The sequence below is a fragment of the Sciurus carolinensis genome, chromosome 6 (assembly GCF_902686445.1).
Source record: "Sciurus carolinensis chromosome 6, mSciCar1.2, whole genome shotgun sequence".
In the NCBI taxonomy this organism is placed as follows: domain Eukaryota; kingdom Metazoa; phylum Chordata; class Mammalia; order Rodentia; family Sciuridae; genus Sciurus; species Sciurus carolinensis.
The window spans coordinates 74,661,650-74,683,945 of NC_062218.1; positions in this window are offsets into that span (position 1 = coordinate 74,661,650).

Consider the following 22,296-nt stretch of genomic DNA (forward strand, 5'->3'; position numbering starts at 1 on the left):
ACTAGTAATGGAACCACTACCATAGAACCCAGCTATATCACTCCTTATTATTTGTCTAAAATAACTACATTCAGCATACTATAACAATACATTAATATCCATGTTTATAGTAGCACAATTCACAAGAACCAAGTTATGGAAACAGGCCAGGTATGTTTCAACAGATGAGTGGATAAAGAAAGTGTTGCATATATGCACGATGGAATTTTATTCAACCATCAAGAAGAAAAAAGAATTATATCTTCTGAAGGAAAATAGATGGAACTTGAAAGCAATATATTAAGTGAAATAAGCCATACTCAAAAAGTCACCATTCATATATTTTCTCCCTATGTTGAAACTAGAGAGAAAAAATGGGAAAGGGGAATGATGGGGGGATTTCATGAAATTAGAAGGGAGACCAGTAGAGAAAGGAGACTAGGGGATTGAGAAGAGGAGGGAAAGAAAAAGTATTAGGGAATGAAATTGACCAGATCATATTATGCACAGGCATAGATATTTCACAATGAATTCCACTATCATGTATAATTATAATACACCAATAAAAATTAATTTTAAAATATCAGCTTACTTTCTCAAATTTGTCTTGGTTCTTTTGTTTTCCACATTTTTATGTGTGAATCTTTTCTTTCCTTTATTTGTATCATTTCTGTCAAATTCAATCTTGATTTCTCCACAGCAATTTCTTCTCAGAACTAAAGCCTATTTCAGAAGAAATCCCTGCTAGTTTCAAGGTTTCATAGAGACCTGACATCCCCCATCTCTTTATGTCTGGTTTGAACCCATTGTGCTTACCTACTGTTGAAGCAAGTAAAACCTCACTCTGTTCAGCTGTTATTCTCAAATTAGTTCCCCCACTTTTTAGTAAATACCCAAAAGTATATTTTAGGGACGCTTTAAAATGCAAAGTTAGCATTTTAAAATCCATCAACTGCTCCATTGCTTCTCTTCCCTTTGTCCCCTGTCACCTTATGCACCAACAAGACACCTTCTGGGGCTGTGACTCTTGGTCATTTCACCCAGCCACTCATGCCTTAAAGTTCATAAAGTTATCTTGTGATACAGCTTTATACTAAATGTTGTGCCTGTGCCTTTGGTGTTGATAACTACATACTCTGATTTTATATTTGAATTTGGAAAAATTAAAATAATGATGCTGTCATTACTGCTCTGATACACCACTGCTCATATTTCCAAATTCCTTCCAAATTGTATTTAGTTTGATCTGGAGTGGGAACTGAACACTGTTATTTTAAAATTTTTCCAGGTGATAGTATTGTGAAGACAGATTAAGACCCAATGGTCTCATCCAAATGAGGAGATATTTTTTAAGTTGACAAGTAAAAATTCTACCTATTTACCTTATACAAAATGATGTTTTGATAAATGTTTATATCATGGAATGACTGAAACAAGCTACTTAACATATATACTAACTCATATATTCATCTTTTTGTTATGGTGAGAACATTTAAGTTCTACTTTCAGCATTTTTCAAGTATACAATATTTTGTTATTAACTATAGTCACCATGGTGTATAATAAAACTCTTAGTCATATTCCTCCTATGTAACTGAAATTTTATGTCCTTGCACCAACATTTCCCTAATCTCTGCACCTCCTAGCTTCTGGTAACCACAACTTTACTTTTTGTTTTTTTGAATTCCCTCTCTCTCTCTCTCTCTCTCTCTCTCTCTCTCTCTCTCTCTCTCTCTCTCTCTCTTTCTCTCTCTCTCTCTCTGTTGATACTACATGTAAGGGAGATCATGAAGTATTTGTCTATCTGAGCCTGGCCAATTTCACTTAACATGGTGTCCTCCAGCCTCATTCATGCTGTTGCAAACAATAAGATCTCTTATTTTAAAGGGTGAATATTATTCTAATGTTTGTGTGTGCACCTGTGCACACACATGCCTGTGTGCACACAAGTGTGTTGCATTTAAAAAAAAAAAATCTATTCCTCTGTTGATGAACATCTGTTGACTCCACATCTTAACTACTGTGACTAATGATACAATGAGGTTGGAAGGAGTAGACACATCTTTGTTGTGTGTTGGAAATTCATACCTCCTTTTCTTTAGTATTATTCCCTTGACTTTTAGATCTGTAATCTTGAAAGTTTTATGGATATCCTGAAGTTAATGCATATCCTTGTGACTTTCGTTTACACTTTAGTACTTGTCCAATCATTGTCACATGTGTATTTTATGTACAGGTCTAATCTATAACATTAATTTAGTGTATCATCATCATATTTAAAATTGTTTTTTTCCAAGAAAGTAACATTGGAATTATGGCTGCTCTTCTCCCTTTATCTAGATTCCTCTGAGTGCAACAGAAAGAGAGAAAGAGAGAGAGAGAGAGGTAAATACATTCTCCAGTGCTTTCCTTCACATCCCAAACAGGCAACATTCTCCTCAGATCAATTGACAAAAGTTAGCAACCCTTCTCTGCCAATTATGTAACATCTTTAGGCTGTTGTGCCTATTTGTTGCTTTGAATGCGCACTACTGTTTATTTCCCTGTCTTTGCTACCAACCTTTGAGTGAGATAGGGGATGATGACCAGCATTTTGCCACACTGAACCTACTGAATAAAACATTAATAAGACCTGGAGCTGGGATACACACCTGTAATCCCAGTGGCTCAGGAGGCTGAAGCAGGAGGATTGTGAGTTCAAAGCCAGCCTCAGCAACTTAGCAAAGCCCTAAGCAACTCAGTGAGACCCTGTCTCAAAAAAAAAAGTTTTTTTAAAAAGTCCTGGGGATGTTTAAGTGTCACCAGGTTCAATCTCTAGTACCAAAAAACAACAACAACAAAAAAAAAAATTAACAAGAATTTTTGAAGAGATTTAAATTGTTTTACACACAAACATTTCATTTTTCTTTCTTTAAAAATTTTTTTATTTAGCTTTTAATTTTTTACAGACTTCATTTTGATTCATTGTACACAAATGGGGTACATCGTTTCGTTTCTATAGTTGCACACAATGTAGATTCATTCCATTTGTGTAATCAAACATGTACATAGGGTAATGATGTCTGTCTCATTCCACCATTTTTCATAACATTGCACTATGAAAGTAAAGCTTCTGCTCATCACTAAGGAACATGAGTTTTATTGCCCAAAATCAAAAGTGGTTTAGCTTCACATAGATTGGCTGTGCCAAGAAAGTAGGCTGGAGGAAAAATAAAAGTGAGGGCGAATGTGAGTCCAGTGTCTATGCGGGCTGACCTTCATGGTGCTGTCTGCTGGCCCCTCCTTCCTCATCCTGCAACATTTTAGTAACGAGCCTCTAGCCACACATATATTCCCAAACATGCACACCACAAATTCATCATCTCTCATTTTCATAGAATAATTTAATTTAGAAAAAATAAATAATTATGAAAAAATGAGTATTAAATTTACAGGGCCAGGCACAGTGACACACGCCTGTAATCCCAGTGTCTTGGGAGGCTGAGGCAGGAGGATCACAAATTCAAAGCCAGTCGCAGCAAAATCGAGGTGCTAAGCAACTCAGTGAGACCTTGTCTCTAAACAAAATACAAAATAGGGCTGGGGCTGGGGCTCAGTAGTGAAGTGCCCCGAGTTCAATCCCTGGTACCAAAAAAAATTTTTTTTTTACTGCTTAAATCTGTGAATTTCACACTCGCTATTTCTTAGAATATGGATTCTATCATTACATATGAAAGAATAGATACTGCCATAAAGATCCTTCTACCACTATCTAACTCAAGGTGAGTTTTCTATGATTTTGTAACACGTCTACCGAAAATAATTTTACTTTAGAAATCATCTTAAGAAAATCCCCTGCACTTCAGTGTTCACTCTCCCTGGTCAGTGGGCAAACAAATTAGAGGGGAGACTCCCAAATCAGGTGGTTTGGCTCAGTGTTTACCCTTTCCCATTCCATGGCTGAACTTAATCATGTCTCTTGTTTGGATGAAATGCATTCAATATTTCACCCTGTCCCTTTCATCTCTGGGCTTCAGATTCTTCACTGTTCCCAATTTAAGATTCCAAGAACTGTCCTTTCCCTCTAAGTGTGCCCAGTGTTTGACACAGTGCTCTGATCCTGCCAGAGCCTTCCCAAAGACAGACTGTGCCCTATTAGTGTATGCAGGCCTCAGTGTTGGCTCGGAGTCCCAGTCCACTTGAATTTTAATAACGATTCATAGGCACTTGTTATGAAACAAACACCATAATGACACTCAGACAGGCTGGAGATTTATTTTTAGGCAGATGATGTGTGTGGCCCATGCCTCAGGCCCACCAAATGATAATAATAGTATCACTGTGCAGTAAGTAAAGAGAACATTTTTTTTCATAAAAGCTGCATAAATCATAAAATGTTTCCTGCCATCCTTCTGCCTCCTGCCCACCTTCCTCCTCCTACCCATATTCTTCTTCTCACCATCACAAATTGTAGGGCTCAGTGTTGGCTACCAGGAGCAACCAGAAGAACAATGAATCTTTAATTTTAAGTAGTCATTAAAGAAAAATGATAGATGACATTACAAACATACAATAAAAACAGCCAAGCTTTACATAGTTTTAAGAACTAAACCCAGATCTGTTTGTCTTTTTAAAATAGAGTTAGAAATGAATTCTTCCATATTTGACATATTTCATATATATGCGTGTGTGTGCACGCACACACACACACACACACATACACATGCACACATCAATATGTAGTAGCAGCATAAAACCTGAATTAATGTACTTCAGAAAAGAGCTGTCAAACTGAAAACACTTAGAGGGAAAGGACCGTTCTTGGAATCTTAAGAAACATAACTACCATCAGTAGAATAAAGAAGATCTTTTTGCAGAGTGACATGTTAGGCTATTGATAAATTTAGATTACCAACATTGCATTCACATCTTAGAAGTCAAAGATCCAAATTTCTATTTCATGTAGAAGTTAAAGAAGCTACTTTTTTTTTTTTCTAAAGCTCTTTATTTGCTCTTCCATGGACGGTTAAGAACTGCCAAGATTGGCTAAATATGGAAACCATTTAAAGGAATCTTATTGAAAATCCAACTTCCTAAAATTGAACCTTAAATGAACTCTAGCGTCAGAGGAACCCAGTGAAGTAAAAGGAATATTTAGGGCAAAACAAATTAAAGAGGAGATTATAATAAAAATAATTGAGATAGGAAAGAGTTTTAAGGTATATGTGTAATTTGCTGCATTTCTTCAAAAATTTGTAAAAAGACATAACTAAAACTTACAGAGCACCAGTGTGGTACTAGATTCAGGCAAATCAAAGTCCTGGACAGCTCCTAATCTTTGGTGATTCTTTTCTCTCTCTCCCCTAGTTTTCCTAGCTATGAAAAATAGTAAACAAATGAGTAAAATGAGGGCTTTTTTCCCTTTATTACTGAGACTCTAAGGGAGAAATACAAAGAAAGGAGCTATAATAAGAGTAGTTCAGCTATTATTTAGACCTTTATTCCTTTTTTAAAGATTGTATTAATGTCAATATTTTTCTATTTCATATATTCTCCTTTGTTTTCTATTTCCTCCCAATTTTGGATTTCTGTTTTCCTATTTATTATCAATTCTTGAATTTTTTGTATCTTTTCTTTCATTCATTAATATTTTTAACTTTACGTCAATTTCTAAGTATTTCATTTTCTACTAATGCTTAGCTACTCCCACTTGTACTTAGCAACGACTTCAAATTTCCCTTCTCTTTGTTTGAGCTAAAGGCTCATACTCTCTCGCTATATTCTACTTCTCTCTCAAATAGTGGTGCCCTGAGGAATTCATATTTTAAGCTGTCCATCCACTCATTATAATAGAAGATAAACATGTTACTGCATCCCTTTCCTCTTTCCAAAGGCTGATCCAGCAGCCTCTGGGATTCTTGTGTTTTACTGGGCCCCAAACACATTCATTCCTATGTCTTACAAGTTCGATGTTCTCAGCAAATTTCTCCACTGTGGAGAACCCACTTTAATATTAAACTAATATACATGTTAACCTTTGAATGTGGAAAAATTGCCTCACTATTAAAAGAATAATAGGGACAAACTGAAGTTCTTTAAACAACTGAAATTCAATTTTACAAAAAAAAAACTGATTAAAATTCACTTTATAAAAAGTCCACACCAAATTGTGTCCCAACACATTACTATACTCAGAGAGACCCATTGTTGGTACAAGACTTCCTTACAATTCCAGAACACAATACCATTTCTGAGTTCAATGGTGCCCTCTACTTTGTTGATATTCCAAAGTCCAGACATAGCAAATTCGTATACATGAATTTACAAACATATATAGACCCTAACTAGAAACAAAACAAAATATTTAATTGAAAAATAATAATAGTCAACAAATTAAGAAAATAAATAGCCAGGATAAATTCCCTTTGTAGACAAGAGAGTGAAAATACAAATTGTATCGCCAACCTTTCCTGCCAGATTCTTGCTTTGCTCCACTTTACCTGACCATGTGCCTATCTATTCAATATTTTTAATGGCACTTTTCAAACTTTTTGTTAAGTTGTTTTTGTTCTTTTTAATCTTTCTCAGTAGACTTTGAGTGCTCTTAGAAGAAAGGTATTTTTCTCTGATTCACTATCTGTAGTATTCTGTCCACTGACTGACTACAAAGTAATAGGAGTAGCAGAGTAAATATTAGTAACTTACTACATGGCTGAATTTCTTCCATGTTCTAAGAATTTTGATGCATATTTTATATATTCTATTAGTGGATTATTATCACAACTCTACAAGATAGGTATTAGTATTCCCATTTTTCACATGAAAAATTATATTTCATAGAGGCTAATTGGGTTATCCAAGTTCCCATAGCTTATAAAATAATATTTTTAATGAATATGTTTCCAAAGCTCAAATGTCATCACTATACAGACACTGATTTTAAATAAGTATATAAATGCTAGGATGCATGTATATAAATATTTTTTCATAGTTAGTCATACAATTTTATTTTTCTTTCTCCCTTATATATAATTTTTATACCTTTATAAAGAGGTTTAAGTTGGAGGTAGAAAAAAATTGAACTCTACCTTTTATGCCCTTTGTAAAAAAATTATGTTCTCAGTGATAATAAAGGAGTATAAGGAACTTATTGGTTGCAAAAAGGAATACAAAATCTTTGACCCACATTTTGCCTGTAAGAGTTAAAAATAAAAAAAAAAAGAGTCAATTGTAATACACTGATTTTAGGTATGATTTAGGAGGAGAGATGATTTTCAGAATCAACCATGTCATTAGAATAAGTGTTTCTCCTACCTCTGAACATCAGGAGAAGATGTTGACTGGCATGGGAAATGAATCAGCAGACAAGTCTTTCATTGTACTAAAACCAAGTCTCAAGACTGAGTCTCACCAAGGCACTAATTCTGTTTAGGAGATGAAATATGTTGACTTAACATGAAGTATTACAAGCTCTCTTGTGAATGGAAGTGACAGTATTGCCCAAGACATTTGAAAAACGTTCCCTCACATGCCAGACACCTTCCTCCAAGAAAATGCTTGTTGGAGCATTGTTCCATATGCCTTCTGTTTATAAAGAAAGCAATTCTAGCTATTCTGGGAAGACAATCATCCATGCTTTCTGGCTATGTTTTTCCTTGTTAGGCTTCTGAAAAACAAGAAATCTAGATTAGAAAGATATAAAAGAGAAAGTCATTTCAATTCAAATAATAGCATGGAGTCATTTATTGAACTACCAACTCCAAGAGGTCAAACTAACCCTTCTCTTACTTCTTTCTTAGCATAGGCACTCTCAACAATTTTGGAAGCTGGGTGCTATGTACACATTCTAGGGCACAGAAAGACTTGAAGAGCATTGCAAGCATGACCTCTGTAGGAGCTAAAAGAGAAATTTGCTGTGGGAATTTCAACCTTAATAATTAGTGGAAGCAAGCTGGCAATGGTGGCACATACCTATAATCCCAGCCGCTCTGGAGACTGAGGCAGGAGAATAGCCATTTCAAGACCAGCCTCAGCAATTTAGTGAGACTCTCAACAACTTACCAAGACCCTGTCTCAAAATAAAAAGGACTGGGGATTTAATTCAATGATGGAGCACCCCTGGGTTCAATCCCTTGTACCAAAAGGAAAGAAAAAACAGAGTGAAAAAAAAAAAAATCAGTGGAGCAAAACATATCAAGAGGAAATGCAGCAAGACATACACTATGATATGGAAAAAAATGGAAAGAGGGGTTTAAAGACTTTGTGTTCTGACTTAATCTCTCAGCATGCAGTCCACTGTCAGTTCCAATTTTTAAAGAAAATATCCTTTCACAAGTTCTTTCATTTGATCAAGAAAAAACGATTCTATACTTCTATATCCTTGCTTAAAGTAGTTACTTAACAAAGCTGAATAGTGCAATGTTCTATGGAATAAAATTCTATGAAAAGCAAAGCAAAGGAAAGGAAATGAAAATTCACAGCCCATATGTGAATCAAAAGGAAAAGAAGATTGTCATATGCGAGAGAAACAATGAATTGAAATCAATGTCTTAATTTTTAAATACAATACTTTTTGAAGTACCCAGGAACATAGTAGGTTTGTAATAGCTGTCACTGCTTTCTGAGATCTTTCTACAGGTACATAATTTAATCATTCCACCTGAAGTGTCAAACACATAAAGGTATTATTAGTTAAAAGTGAATAGTGGTTTAATTTGAAATAGGAGACTTGAATTTTGTTTTTAACTATTAAAACAGAAAAATTAAAATGAATAATTTTATAGTTTTAAATAACCACATTTCTTGCTATTTTAACTTTCACCAATGTGATCTTCTTAAGTGTATGACAACATTTATTGTGAAACCTATTCAATTTTAATTTTTGGAACAAGATAAGCTAAACAGCACCATGGAGGCTTCTAACCTTTGGATTTTCTAAGTAAGTGCGTTTTAGAAACAGGAATTGAAATCAACAGTAAACACGTTCAATGACTAAGTATGTCAGGCATCATTAAGTATTGTATATGAAGAAATAAAAAGTTCCAGTTCTTACTTCACATGATCTTACAGACTAATGGGTGAGTAACACATATGTAAATGTAATATACAATAGGTTAAATGCTATGGTGGATATGTGCAGAGGGTATTGGATAATTGATTGTTAAGGTAGATGTAGTACAAGATATTAAAATGAAAAAAGTTTCTAAAGGATGTAATAGCTGAGCTGACTTCTAAAGGAAATATAAATATCAATTTTTACAAATGAGTAGGAAAAATTTCTGGCATAGCTAAAAAGTATGTAGAAAGAGAGTGAGGTATAAAACAGAATGATAATTTGAGGACTATGTTAAACAATAGTTCCAGAGGATGAAGAAGGGGAAGACTGAGAAATAATCCCAGAAAATAACTGAGGTAATTGTTCACTTAATTGAAAAATGATAGTTGTTAAGGGTTCGAACTCTGAGCAAATGGCCATTAAAATTAAATCCATAAAATTATAGATTGAAATCTGTAACATACCCAGTCAAGAGCTTTTTCTTCTAACCTGGTAGTTCATCCCCAAGGGACTCTGACTTTGGCCAAGCCCATGGCAGCACAGGATGTAACTGACTAGGCTAGAAAGCATATTGAAATCTTTTTTTTTTTTTTTCTCACATTTTTTCTTTTATTGTAAACAAATGGGATACATGTTGTTTCTCTGTCTGTACATGGCGTAAAGGCATACCATTTGTGTAATCATAAATTTACATAGGGTAATGTTGTTTGATTCATTCTGCCATTTTTTCCCTTCCCCCCCTCCCCTCCCACCCCTCCCCTCCATCTATACAGTCCTTCCTTCCTTCATTCCTGCCCCCCTCCCTAAACCCAACTCCAACCCCAACACTAACCCTTCCCACCCCCCATTATGTGTCATCATCCACTTATTAGCAATATCATTCTTCCTTTGGTTTTTTGAGATTGGCTTATCTCACTTAGCATGATATTCTCCAGTTTCATCCATTTGCCTGCAAATGCCATAATGTTATCATTCTTTATGGCTGAGTAATATTCCATTGTATATATATACCACATTTTCTTTATCCATTCATCAATTGAAGGACATCTAGGTTGGTTCCACAATCTGGCTATTGTGAACTGAGCAGCTATGAACATTGATGTGGCTGTATCTCTGTACTATGCTGATTTTAAGTCCTTTGGGTATAGGCCAAGGAGTGGGATAGCTGGGTCAAATGGTGGTTCCATTCCAAGTTTTCTAAGGAATCTCCACACTGCTTTCCAGAGTGGCTGCACTAATTTGCAGCCCCACCAGCAATGTATGAGTGTACCTTTCTCCCCACATCCTCGCCAACACCTGTTGTTGCTTGTATTCTTGATAATCGCCATTCTAATTGGGGTGAGATGGAATCTTAGGATGGTTTTGATTTGCATTTCTCTTATTACTAGAGATGTTGAACATTTTTCCATATGTTTGTTGATTGCTTGTATATCTTCTTCTGTGAAGTGTCTATTCATTTCTTTAGCCCATTTGTCAATTGGATTATTTGCATTCTTGGTGTAGAGTTTTTTGAGTTCTTTATAGATTCTGGAGATTAGCGCTCTATCTGAAGTATGATTGGCAAAGATTTTCTCCCACTCTGTAGGCTCTTTCTTCGCATTGCTGATAGTTTTCTTTGCTGAGAGAAAGCTTTTTAGTTTGAATCTATCCCAGTTATTAATTCTTGCTTTTATTTCTTGTGCTATGGGAGTCCTGTTGAGGAAGTCTGGTCCTAAGCCGACATGTTGAAGCTCTGGACCTACTTTTTCTTCTATAAGATGCAAGGTCTCTGGTCTGATTCCGAGATCCTTAATCCATTTTGAGTTTAGTTTTGTGCATGGTGAGAGATATGGGTTTAGTTTCATTCTGTTGCATATGGATTTCCAATTCTCCCAGCACCATTTGTTGAAGAGACTATCTTTTCTCCATTGCATATTTTTGGCCCCTTTGTCTAGTATGAGAAAATTGTATTTATTTGGGTTTGTGTCCGTGTCCTCTATTCTGTACCATTGATCCACCTTTCTATTTTGGTACCAATACCATGCTGTTTTTGTTACTATTGCTTTGTAGTAGAGTTGAAGATCTGGTATTGCGATACCCCCTGCTTCACTCTTTCTGCCAAGGATTGCTTTAGCTATTCTGGGTTTTTTATTCTTCCAGATGAATTTCATAATTGCTTGCTCTATTTCTGTAAGGTACATCATTGGGATTTTAATTGGAATTGCATTGAATCTGTATAGCACTTTTGGTAGTATGGCCATTTTGACAATATTAATTCTGCCTATCCAAGAACATGGGAGATCTTTCCATCTTCTAAGGTTTTCTTGAATTTCTTTCTTTAGTGTTCTGTAGTTCTCATTGTAGAGGTCTTTCACCTCTTTTGTGAGATTGATTCCCAAATACTTTATTTTTTTCGAAGCTATTGTGAATGGAGTAGTTTTCCTAATTTCTCTTTCTGAAGATTCATCGCTTATGTATAAAAATGCCTTAGATTTATGTGCATTGATCTTATATCCCGCTACTTTACTGAATTCACTTATGAGATCTAAAAGTTTTCTGGTGGAATTTCCTGGTTCCTCTAAGTATACCATCATATCATCAGCAAATAGGGATAGTTTGAGTTCTTCTTTTCCTATTCGTATCCCTTTAATTTCTTTGGTCTGTCTAATTGCTCTGGCTAGAGTTTCAAGGACGATATTGAATAGAAGTGGTGAAAGAGGGCATCCCTGCCTTGTTCCAGTTTTTAGAGGGAATGCTTTCAGTTTTTCACCATTTAGAATGATATTAGCCATGGGTTTAGCGTAGATGGCCTTTACAATGTTAAGGAATGTTCCCACTATCCCTATTTTTTCTAGTGTTTTGAGCATGAAGGGGTGCTGTATTTTATCAAATGCTTTTTCTGCATCTATCGAAATAATCATGTGATTCTTGACTTTAAGTCTATTGATATGGTGAATGACATTTATTGATTTCCTGATGTTGAACCAACCTTGCATCCCTGGGATGAAACCCACTTGATCATGGTGCACTATCTTTTTAATATGTTTTTGTATGCGATTTGCTAAAATTTTGTTTAGAATTTTTGCATCAATGTTCATTAAGGATATTGGTCTGAAATTTTCTTTCCTTGATTTTTCTCTGTCTGGTTTAGGAATCAGGGTAATATTGGCTTCATAGAATGAGTTTGGGAGAGTTCCCTCCTCTTCTATTTTCTGGAATACTTTGAGAAGTATTGGAATGAGCTCTTCTTTAAAAGTTTTGTAGTCTTACAGTGCTTCAATAATCCAGTTTCCTATAGAAATTACTATAGTCATTTAGAATAAATCTCCAAGATTTTTTTATTTATTTATTTTTATAACACCAGGGATTGAACCCAGGGGTGCTTAACCACTGTGCCACATCCCCAGTTCATTTTATTTTTCACTCTGAGACAGGACTAGGCTAAGTTGCTTAGGGCTTTGCTAAGTTGCTGAGGCTGGATTTGAACTTTCTATCCTCCTGCCTCAGCCTCCAGAGCAACTGGGAATACAGTTGTATACCACCAAGACTAGTTAGATCTCACTCTTAAACCACCCCACAAATAAATTAAAATTTGAATTTAGTAAACTATATACCTTAAAAGTGTGATCATCAGTATGTTAAAGAAATTAGCAAATAAGCTAAATAAGAAAGATGTCTATTTCTTAATAGAGAAAAGATATCTCTAAAGAGAAAAATTGACATTCTAGAATTGAAATTTTTTAAAATCTGAAATTAAGAATTTTGGGGGCATAGTGCTTAGTAAAAATTGTATACAATAGCAGAAAGAATAAATGAATGTGCAAATAGGTAATGAGAAATTATTTAACATGAAGCATATAGATCAAAATACCTTAAACAAAAATCTAAGAACAGTTTGTAAGGGAAACATAAAAATTAAAGCATTTGTAAACCAGAGTCCCTAGAGAAGAAGAGAAATAATTTTTAAAACTGAATGATCCAATATTTTTAAATGCTCATAAAATTCATGTCAGATAAGTACAAATAAAATTATATTAAGACATACCATAGTCGAATAGATCAAATTAAAAGAAAAATTATTAAAAAAAAAAGACTGAGATAAAATACATTTAGATACAGGGGAACAAGAAGAAAAAGAAGAATGGTTGATAGTTAATCAGAAACAATGCAAGCTAGGAGATAATGAAAGGCCACTTCTAAAGAGATGAGTGAAAATGAAAGAAATAGTTGTCAACTAGATTTCTATACCTAGTGAAAGTCTCATTCAAAAACAAAGACACAAGGAAGACATTTTCAAACAAAATCTGAGAGAATTTTTGTCAGCAAAATCAAACTACAAGAAACTCTAAAGGAAAATCTTCAAGAAAGATTTCAAACTGAAAGGAAATTATCAAAGACAGAAGCAGTATCCACAGGAAGGAGTGATGAGTGCCTACAGGATAAATACATGATTAAAATGATGTTTAAAAGGACTACTGACTTTTAAAGGCAACAATAATGAGTGTATTATGTGATTCATAATATATGTAGAACTAAATAAATGACAATAGTTGAAAAAAAGTAGGGGAGCAGGAGAAAGGAATTTTACTGATTTAAGGTTCTTCTATTAAAGATGATCCTAAATGAATTAAGAATTCACATTGTAAGGAGGAATACCTCCCCAAAAGTACAAAAGGTTCATCTTAAAAAGGCAATAAGATAAATAATAAAAAATACTCAATGAATACAAAGAAATCAGGAAAAGTACCAAAGAAAATGAGATTTTTAAAACCTAATCATAAAAATCGGGTTTTTTTAGTTGAACCTAACTATATAAACTCAATACTATATTTAAAAGGCAGAAATTATGAAGCCACACACAAACACACAAACTATGCACATATATTCTACATATACACACAGTCTATATATAAGTATGCAGATAGGTGGAAAGCAAAAACAATTAAAAAAATACCACTCAAGGACTAACCAGAAAAAAAGCCATTGTAGACTATTAATAAAAGAAAATACAAACTTCAATCTGAAACTCCTATGGGAATTAAAGAGAGAAATTTCTTAATAATAAAGGAGTCACTCTTTAGGAAAATTTAATAGTCCTATTTCTGAATAGCAAGTTTATGTCAGATATGGTTCAACATAAAATCATCTATATTTCTCTATCCAACCAACAACTGATTAAAATATAATTTGTAAAATACTTTGTTCAAGGGCAGTCTAAATTATTGTAAAAACTAGGAATAGAATTAATGAAAACTATGCTAGATACAACACTGAGAACTTTGCTGAGAGAAATTTAGAAAAAAAGACCTAACTAAATCCACATGTATTTGTTTATACACTGAAAGACCCAATATCAGTATCAATTCAATACAAATTGATCCTCAGATTAAAATCAGCCTCAATTGAAGTAACAGCAAACTCTTACTTTGATAGATATTAATCAGACAATTCTAAATTTTATGTGCAATGCCAAAGTCCAAGAGTATCTAAGACAATCTTGATTCCTTAAGACTTACTCCCATACTAAAGAAAAATAATTAATTAAGATTACTTTCAAGTTTAATGAGTAAGATATTATGGTATTGGCATAATTATAGACAAAGCTAAATTCAACAGACAAGGGCAGTATCAATACAATTCAATGAGGAAAGAAAGATGTTTTCCAAAAGTTGAGCTATTAATAAGAAACTTGAACCCTAATTCATGCGACAATAATTTATTCCAGATTTATAAAGTTTAGTGAAGTAAATATGGACAACTATCTTCACAAATTTGGAGTATGCAATGATATCTTTAAAAAATGCAAGGAAGTTTTAACCCTAAAATTAATGGATAAGAAAGATCTTCATAAAAATGAAACTCTTTTTCATTCAAACACTCCTGAAAAGATAAAAAGGTAATTCAAAGACTGAGAAAGAAAAACTTATAACATATATATATGGGGGAAAAAAACTCCTCATTTCCAAAATATGTAAAGATTCCTAAAAATGAATAATAAAATACAAACAATTCATAAATGTGCAAAATATGTGAACTGGTCAATAAAATTAGGAACTCTGTTCAGTAACATTATTAATCAGAGAAATGTACTTTAAATCCACAAAGAGATGCCACCATGTATCAACTAGAATGACTAATATTAAAAGTATCTATTATACCAAGTGTTGATGGGCAAACTGATCAACTTCAACTGTTATAACAGTTTGGAAAATACTGTGATTGGTTCCACTGAAGTTAAGCGTACACCCGCCATTTCATCAAGAATCTCCCCTCTCCTAATTTCACATTCAGGAGAAATGAGGGCTCATGTATTCATATGGATCATACAGTAATGTTGTATAAAAGTCATGTTCATAAGAGTTTATGTATAATAATCACAAACTGGAAACAATCCAATGTCCCATATTAGAGGAATAAATAAACCAATTGTGGTATATTTGAACACAAATGCACAGTAATAATAATTTCTTTAAATTCTCTGGTAATTAAGAATTTCAAAAAATGTTGAGTAAAAGATAAAATACAAAATAGTTTACATTATATAATTGAATTTACATGAAATCCAGTTAGATAAAACAACCTGTGTTGATAAAAGTCAAATGAGGGAATCTTCTTCCTGATAAAATATTCTATCATTTAATATTGGGGTAACATGGATATATTTGGAAAGAATTTATCACACTAAATATATAATATTTTCTCACATCACCCCATGTACTTTATGCCTCAAAGAAAAATAATATAGCTCTAAAATGTTACCAATTATACTGTATTGGATAATTTCAAGTTCAGTAGTGATTATCCCCTGAATGTACAAATGAGTTCAGTAATGCTAGATAGATAGATTGTCATTACTTATGTAATGCTAAATATGAATGTCAATTAGTTCTTACTGTTATTATAGAAACTTACTACCTATTAATTTTCATTATCTTGTTCTGACTTTAGGGTAGTTGATGTTAAGTAATATGAAATCTAACTCACCAGCAGGATGGAAGAATACCAGTGCCACATGTCTCCTCTCTGTTCATTGGAGCAATTACGCTGTTGTTTTCCTGATGTTATGTGTACCTGTGTTGGTTTCAAGTCGCACTGTCATGGGAGTTCTTTGTTTCACTTTTTCCCCTACTTTTTAGTTTATATTTTCAGATGCATGGTGACAAGTTAGTTATGTCTTATGGGAAACTGAAGTAAGTCAAGATGCCCACACATCATTACCACTTGAAATTCTACTTTTAACCCTCTTTTGAGCAATGATAAAGAATGAATAAAGTGATCTACAGAATATGATTTGAATCAACCCTTCCATGAGAACTAGAATTTGGGGTTAACTCTATGAGTATGTGGGTTAGGGGAGAGGGTGGAGAGAGACAGACGGTGACAGAGACAGAGACAGAGACAGAGACAGAGAAGAGGTCCTCTGTAGGCATCAGAGAATTGCCAAGCAGAAAAATATTGAGAGTCAAGACCCAAGAGGGAAGATCAAGTCCATTGGGGGGGGTCACTTTTTTCTTTTGGGACTTATGCTGGATTGGATGGGTAGGAACTGAGAGACTATGAAGTAATTTTAACAAACTCTCAAAACTGAGTTTGGGGGTGGAAGTAGGGAAAATAGCATTTGGAACCACAAAGATACCCCTGATGTGTTTTGCTGGGATATCATAAGGTTACATCCAGGAAGAAAGCTAAACTTAAATTAGATCTTAAAGGATTGAAGTTGAGTTTAAACTCATCTCTATTTTGGTTTGGATTAAAGTAATCTCTATTTGCAAATGCTTCTAGATACCCAAGAGAAATTTATTCATTATCATTTAAATGCTACACATGTAAAAAAATATAAGAGAAATGCAGAAACAAAATAATCCAACTCAACTATGAGATAAGGAAACAGATCACAGAAATAACATCTTCAAGGTGCTGAAAGATAATAACTGCTAACCTAGAATTCTATCTATATTTCAGCAATGGAGGTGGAACGAATATATTGGCATACAAAAACTTAAGAAATTGATAACAACAGTACTGCACAAAAGGGAAAAATATTTCCTTGAAGCATAAATTGAATTATCATAGATGCAAGCTCAGAAACCCAGGAAGAATAGGAGTAAATGAAAGATTTAATGTAAGGGTATATCTAGATTAATAGACTATCTGAAAAAATAGTCACAGCTTGCTTTTTCCTTAGGACTTATTATATATTTATAATTTGGACAAAAATCGAATTCAATCTGGAAAAGTATAAATGACAAGAAAATGTTCTAAAGTTCTTAAGATGTGAAGAAAATAGTAAAAGTGATTAGTTTATGTTAGACTATGTTAATCTTTAAAATAAATACTGGAAGAATAGAAAAGGATTGTTTTGGTAATTAACTAAGGAGGGGGAAATGGCACAATTAGTAGGCAATCTATCCAGAAAAAGATAGTAAAAAGAAGCAGCAATATAGAATAGATATGGGAAAAGGGAGAAAATATTATATTATGGTGATATACTAAAGGTAAATATGCCATAATTACATCAAATATAAATAGACTATTTCAAAGGAAAGAATATCAAGAAAACAAAGAATATCAAAGAAAATTTTTAGAAAAGAACTTGCTACTTATAAGTGACATGGATTAAATACCTATAAAGATACAGACAAATGGAAAGTAAATGAATGGAAAAACACTTTTATTATTTATGATAGCAAAACTTGACAAGGACATTAAGAGAACAGAAGAACTTCAGGTTGATATCACTCAAAAACAGATGAAAAATTCATTATCATCAACAACAGCACAAACAAAACAATCAGAATTGTCAACATAAAAAATAACAATGTATCAAGTTGAGATGTTGAGATTGAATGTAATATGCTGGTATTGTTGTCTGGGCTGTTCCACAGAATCTGCTGTAGCTTTGTAATGTTCAAGTTTTCTATCACTTTGTTAATTTACTTGTTCAATACAAATTGGAGTATTGACTTTTACTTACTGTTGAATTGTTCACTTCTCCCTTTAAATCTGTAAGCTTTTACTTCATGTATTATGGGGCTTTGTTGTCAGGTATATGTAGATTTATAATTATTATATCTTCTTGATAGACTGACCCTCTCATCTTTAAAAACTGTGCCTTTAGATAAAGTAACGTTGTTGAATCTGTTTTGCCTGATATTACCATAGCCATTCTAGTTGTCTCATAGTTACATCTTCTCCCATTCTTTTTTTTTGACTTATATGTATAGTTTAATCTAAAATATGCCTCCTTAGCACAGCATAGAATTGGAGCATTTTTTATGAACCAAGTCTGACAGTTTTTGCATTTTGATTGAAATCTTTAATTCATTCATATTAAATAGTATCACTGATAAGATTGAATTGACAACTCTCATTTTGCTTTGTTTTCTGTCTCATGTCTTCTTTTCCTCTGTTCTTCATTTACTTCCATTCTTTTGTTTGTTCCTGAGGATTAAAGTTACCATGTAGTATCACATCCTTGCTCTAAAGCAACTTTTTCCCACTCATTCTCTTCATGTTTTAACTGTGAAATATATTTCTGTGTTCTAGGTTTAACACTACAGTTATATACATACTATTTTATGCAATTGATACTTAAATCAGCTAAAAGAAAAAAAGATAAGAAATATAAAATAATATTTTCTTTTCTAATTATGTAATTACATTTACTATTACCTATTTTTATAAAGTAGATTGGAATTCTTGTCTAATATCAATTGCATTCAGTCTCAGGATATTAGTATTTCTTATAGGTTGGGTTGCTAACAAATTCTCTCAATTTTTTTTGATGTTGAAATGTTTTAATCTTACCTTCATTTTTGTATAAGTTTTCTTTTTTTTTATTTTTTTTTAATTTATTTATTTATTTTTTTTACGTTTACATAGGGTAATGATGTTTATTATATTTTTCCCCTCCCCCCCACCCCTCCCACCCCTCCCACCCCTCTTTTCCCTCTACACAGTCCTTCTTTCCTTCATTCTTACTGCTCTCCTTAGCCTAACTCTAAACCTAACCCTAAACCTAATGCTAGCCCGTCCCACCCCCCATTATATGTCCTCATCCGCTTATCAGCGAGATCATTCGTCCTTTAGTTTTTTGAGATTGGCTTATCTCACTTAGCATGATATTCTCCAATTTCGACCATTTGCCTACAAATGCCATAATTTTATCATTCTTCATTGCGGAGTAATATTCCATTGTATAAATATGCCACAGTTTCTTTATCCATTCATCAACCGAAGGACATCTAGGTTGGTTCCACAATCTGGCTATGGTGAATTGAGCAGCAATGAACATTGATGTGGCTGTATCTCTGTAGTATGCTGCTTTTAAGTCCTTTGGGTATAGGCCAAGGAGTGGGATAGCTGGGTCAAATGGTGTTTCCATTCCAAGCTTTCTGAGGAATCTCCACACTGCTTTCCAGAGTGGTTGCACTAATTTGCAACCCCACCAGCAATGTATGAGTGTTCCTTTTTCACCACATCCTCGCCAACACCTATTGTTGCTTGTATTCTTGATAATCGCCATTCTAATTGGGGTGAGATGAAATCTTAGGGTAGTTTTGATTTGCATTTCCCTTATTACTAGGGATGTTGAACATTTTTTCATATATCTGGTGATTACTTGTACATCTTCTTCTGTGAAGTGTCTGTTCATTTCCTTAGCCCATTTGTTGATTGGATTATTTGTATTCTTCGTGTAGAGTTTTTTGAGTTCTTTATAGATTCTGGAGATTAGCGCTCTATCTGAGGTATGGTTGGCAAAGATATTCTCCCACTCTGTAGGCTCTCTCTTCACATTTCTGATAGTTTCCTTTGCTGACAGAAAGCTTTTTAGTTTGAATCTATCCCAGTTGTTTATTCTTGCTTTTATTTCTTGTGCTATGGGAGTCCTGTTAAGGAAATCTGATCCTGAGCCAACAAGTTGAAGATTTGGACCTACTTTTTCTTCTATAAGATGCAGGGTCTCTGGTCTGATTCCGAGGTCCTTGATCCATTTTGAGTTGAGTTTTGTGTAGGGTGAGAGATAGGGGTTTAGTTTCATTCTATTGCATATAGTTTTCCAGTTTTCCCAGCACCATTTGTTGAAGAGGCTATCTTTTCTCCATTGCATATTTTTGGCCCCTTTGTCTAGTATGAGAAAATTGTATTTATTTGGGTTTGTGTCCATGTCCTCTATTCTGTACCATTGATCTACCTGTCTATTTTGGTACCAATACCATGCCGTTTTTGTTACTATTGCTTTGTAGTAGAGTTGAAGATCTGGTATTGCAATACCCCCTGCTTCGCTCTTGCTACTGAGGATTGCTTTAGCTATTCTAGGTTTTTTATTCTTCCAGATGAATTTCATAATTGCTTGCTCTATTTCTGCAAAGTACATCATTGGGATTTTAATTGGAATTGCATTGAATCTGTATAGAACTTTAGGTAGTATAGCCATTTTGACGATATTAATTCTGCCTATCCAGGAACATGGGAGATCTTTCCATCTTCTAAGGTTTTCTTGAATTTCTTTCTTTAGTGTTCTGTAGTTCTCATTGTAGAGGTCTTTCACCTCTTTTGTGAGATTGATTCCCAAGTATTTTATTTTCTTCGATGCTATTGTGAATGGGGTAGTTTTCCTAATTTCTCTTTCTGAAGATTCATCACTTATGTATAAAAATGCATTGGATTTATGAGCATTGATCTTGTAACCTGCTACTTTACTGAATTCACTTATGAGTTCTAAAAGTTTTCTGGTGGAATTTCCAGGTTCCTCTAAATATATAATCATGTCATCAGCGAACAGGGATAGTTTGAGTTCTTCTTTTCCTATTCGTATCCCGTTAATTTCTTTGGTTTGTCTGATTGCTCTGGCTAGAGTCTCAAGGACGATGTTGAATAGAAGCGGTGAAAGAGGGCATCCCTGCCTTGTTCCAGTTTTTAGGGGGAACGCTTTCAGTTTTTCACCATTTAGAATGATATTAGCCATGGGCTTAGCGTAGATGGCCTTTATAATGTTTAGGAATGTTCCCATTACCCCAATTTTTTCTAGTGTTTTGAGCATGAAGGGATGCTGTATTTTATCAAATGCTTTTTCTGCATCTATTGAAATAATCATGTGATTCTTAACTTTAAGTCTGTTGATATGGTGAATGACATTTATTGATTTCCGAATGTTGAACCAACCTTGCATCCCTGGGATAAAACCCACTTGATCGTGGTGCACTATCTTTTTAATATATATTTGTATGCGATTTGCTAAAATTTTGTTGAGAATTTTTGCATCGATGTTCATTAAGGATATTGGTCTGAAATTTTCTTTCCTTGATGTGTCTCTGTCTGGTTTAGGTATCAGGGTGATATTGGCTTCATAGAACGAGTTTGGTAGGGTTCCCTCCTCTTCTATTTCATGGAATAGTTTGAGGAGTATTGGAATGAGCTCTTCTTTAAAGGTTTTGTAGAACTCGGCTGAGAACCCATCTGGTCCTGGACTTTTCTTTGTTGGTAGGCTTTTGATGACCTCTTCTATTTCATTGCTTGAAATTGGTTTATTTAAGTTGTGTATGTCCTCCTCGTTCAGTTTAGGTAGTTCATATGTCTCTAGAAATTTGTTGATGTCTTCAAGGTTTTCTGTTTTGTTGGAGTATAGATTTTCGAAATAGCTTCTAATTATGTTTTGTATTTCACTCGTGTCTGTTGTGATGTTTCCTTGTTCATTCCGAATTTTAGTAATTTGAGTTTTCTCCCTCTTTCTCTTTGTTAGTGTGGCTAAGGGTTTATCAATTTTATTTATTTTTTTCAAAGAACCAACTATTTATTTTATTAATTTTTCCGATTGTTTCTTTTGTTTCGATTTCGTTGATTTCGGCTCTGATTTTAACTATTTCCTGTCTTCTACTACTTTTGGTATTGGTCTGCTCTTCTTTTTCTAGGGCTTTGAGCTGTAGTGTTAACTCGTTTATTTGTTGATTTCTACTTCTTTTTTTGAATGCACCCCATGAAATAAATCTTCCTCTAAGTACTGCTTTCATAGTGTCCCAGAGATTTGGATATGATGTGTCTTTGTTCTCGTTTACTTCTAAGAATTTTTTTATTTCCCTCCTGATGTCTTCTGTTATCCATTCATCATATAATAGTGTATTATTTAGTCTCCAGGTATTGGAGAAGTTTCTGTTTTTTATTCTGTCATTTATTTCTAATTTCAATCCATTATGATCTGATAGAGTACAAGGTAGTATCTCTATCTTCTTGTATTTACTAACAGTAGCTTTGTGGCATAAAATATGGTCTATTTTAGAGAAGGATCCATGTGCTGCTGAGAAGAA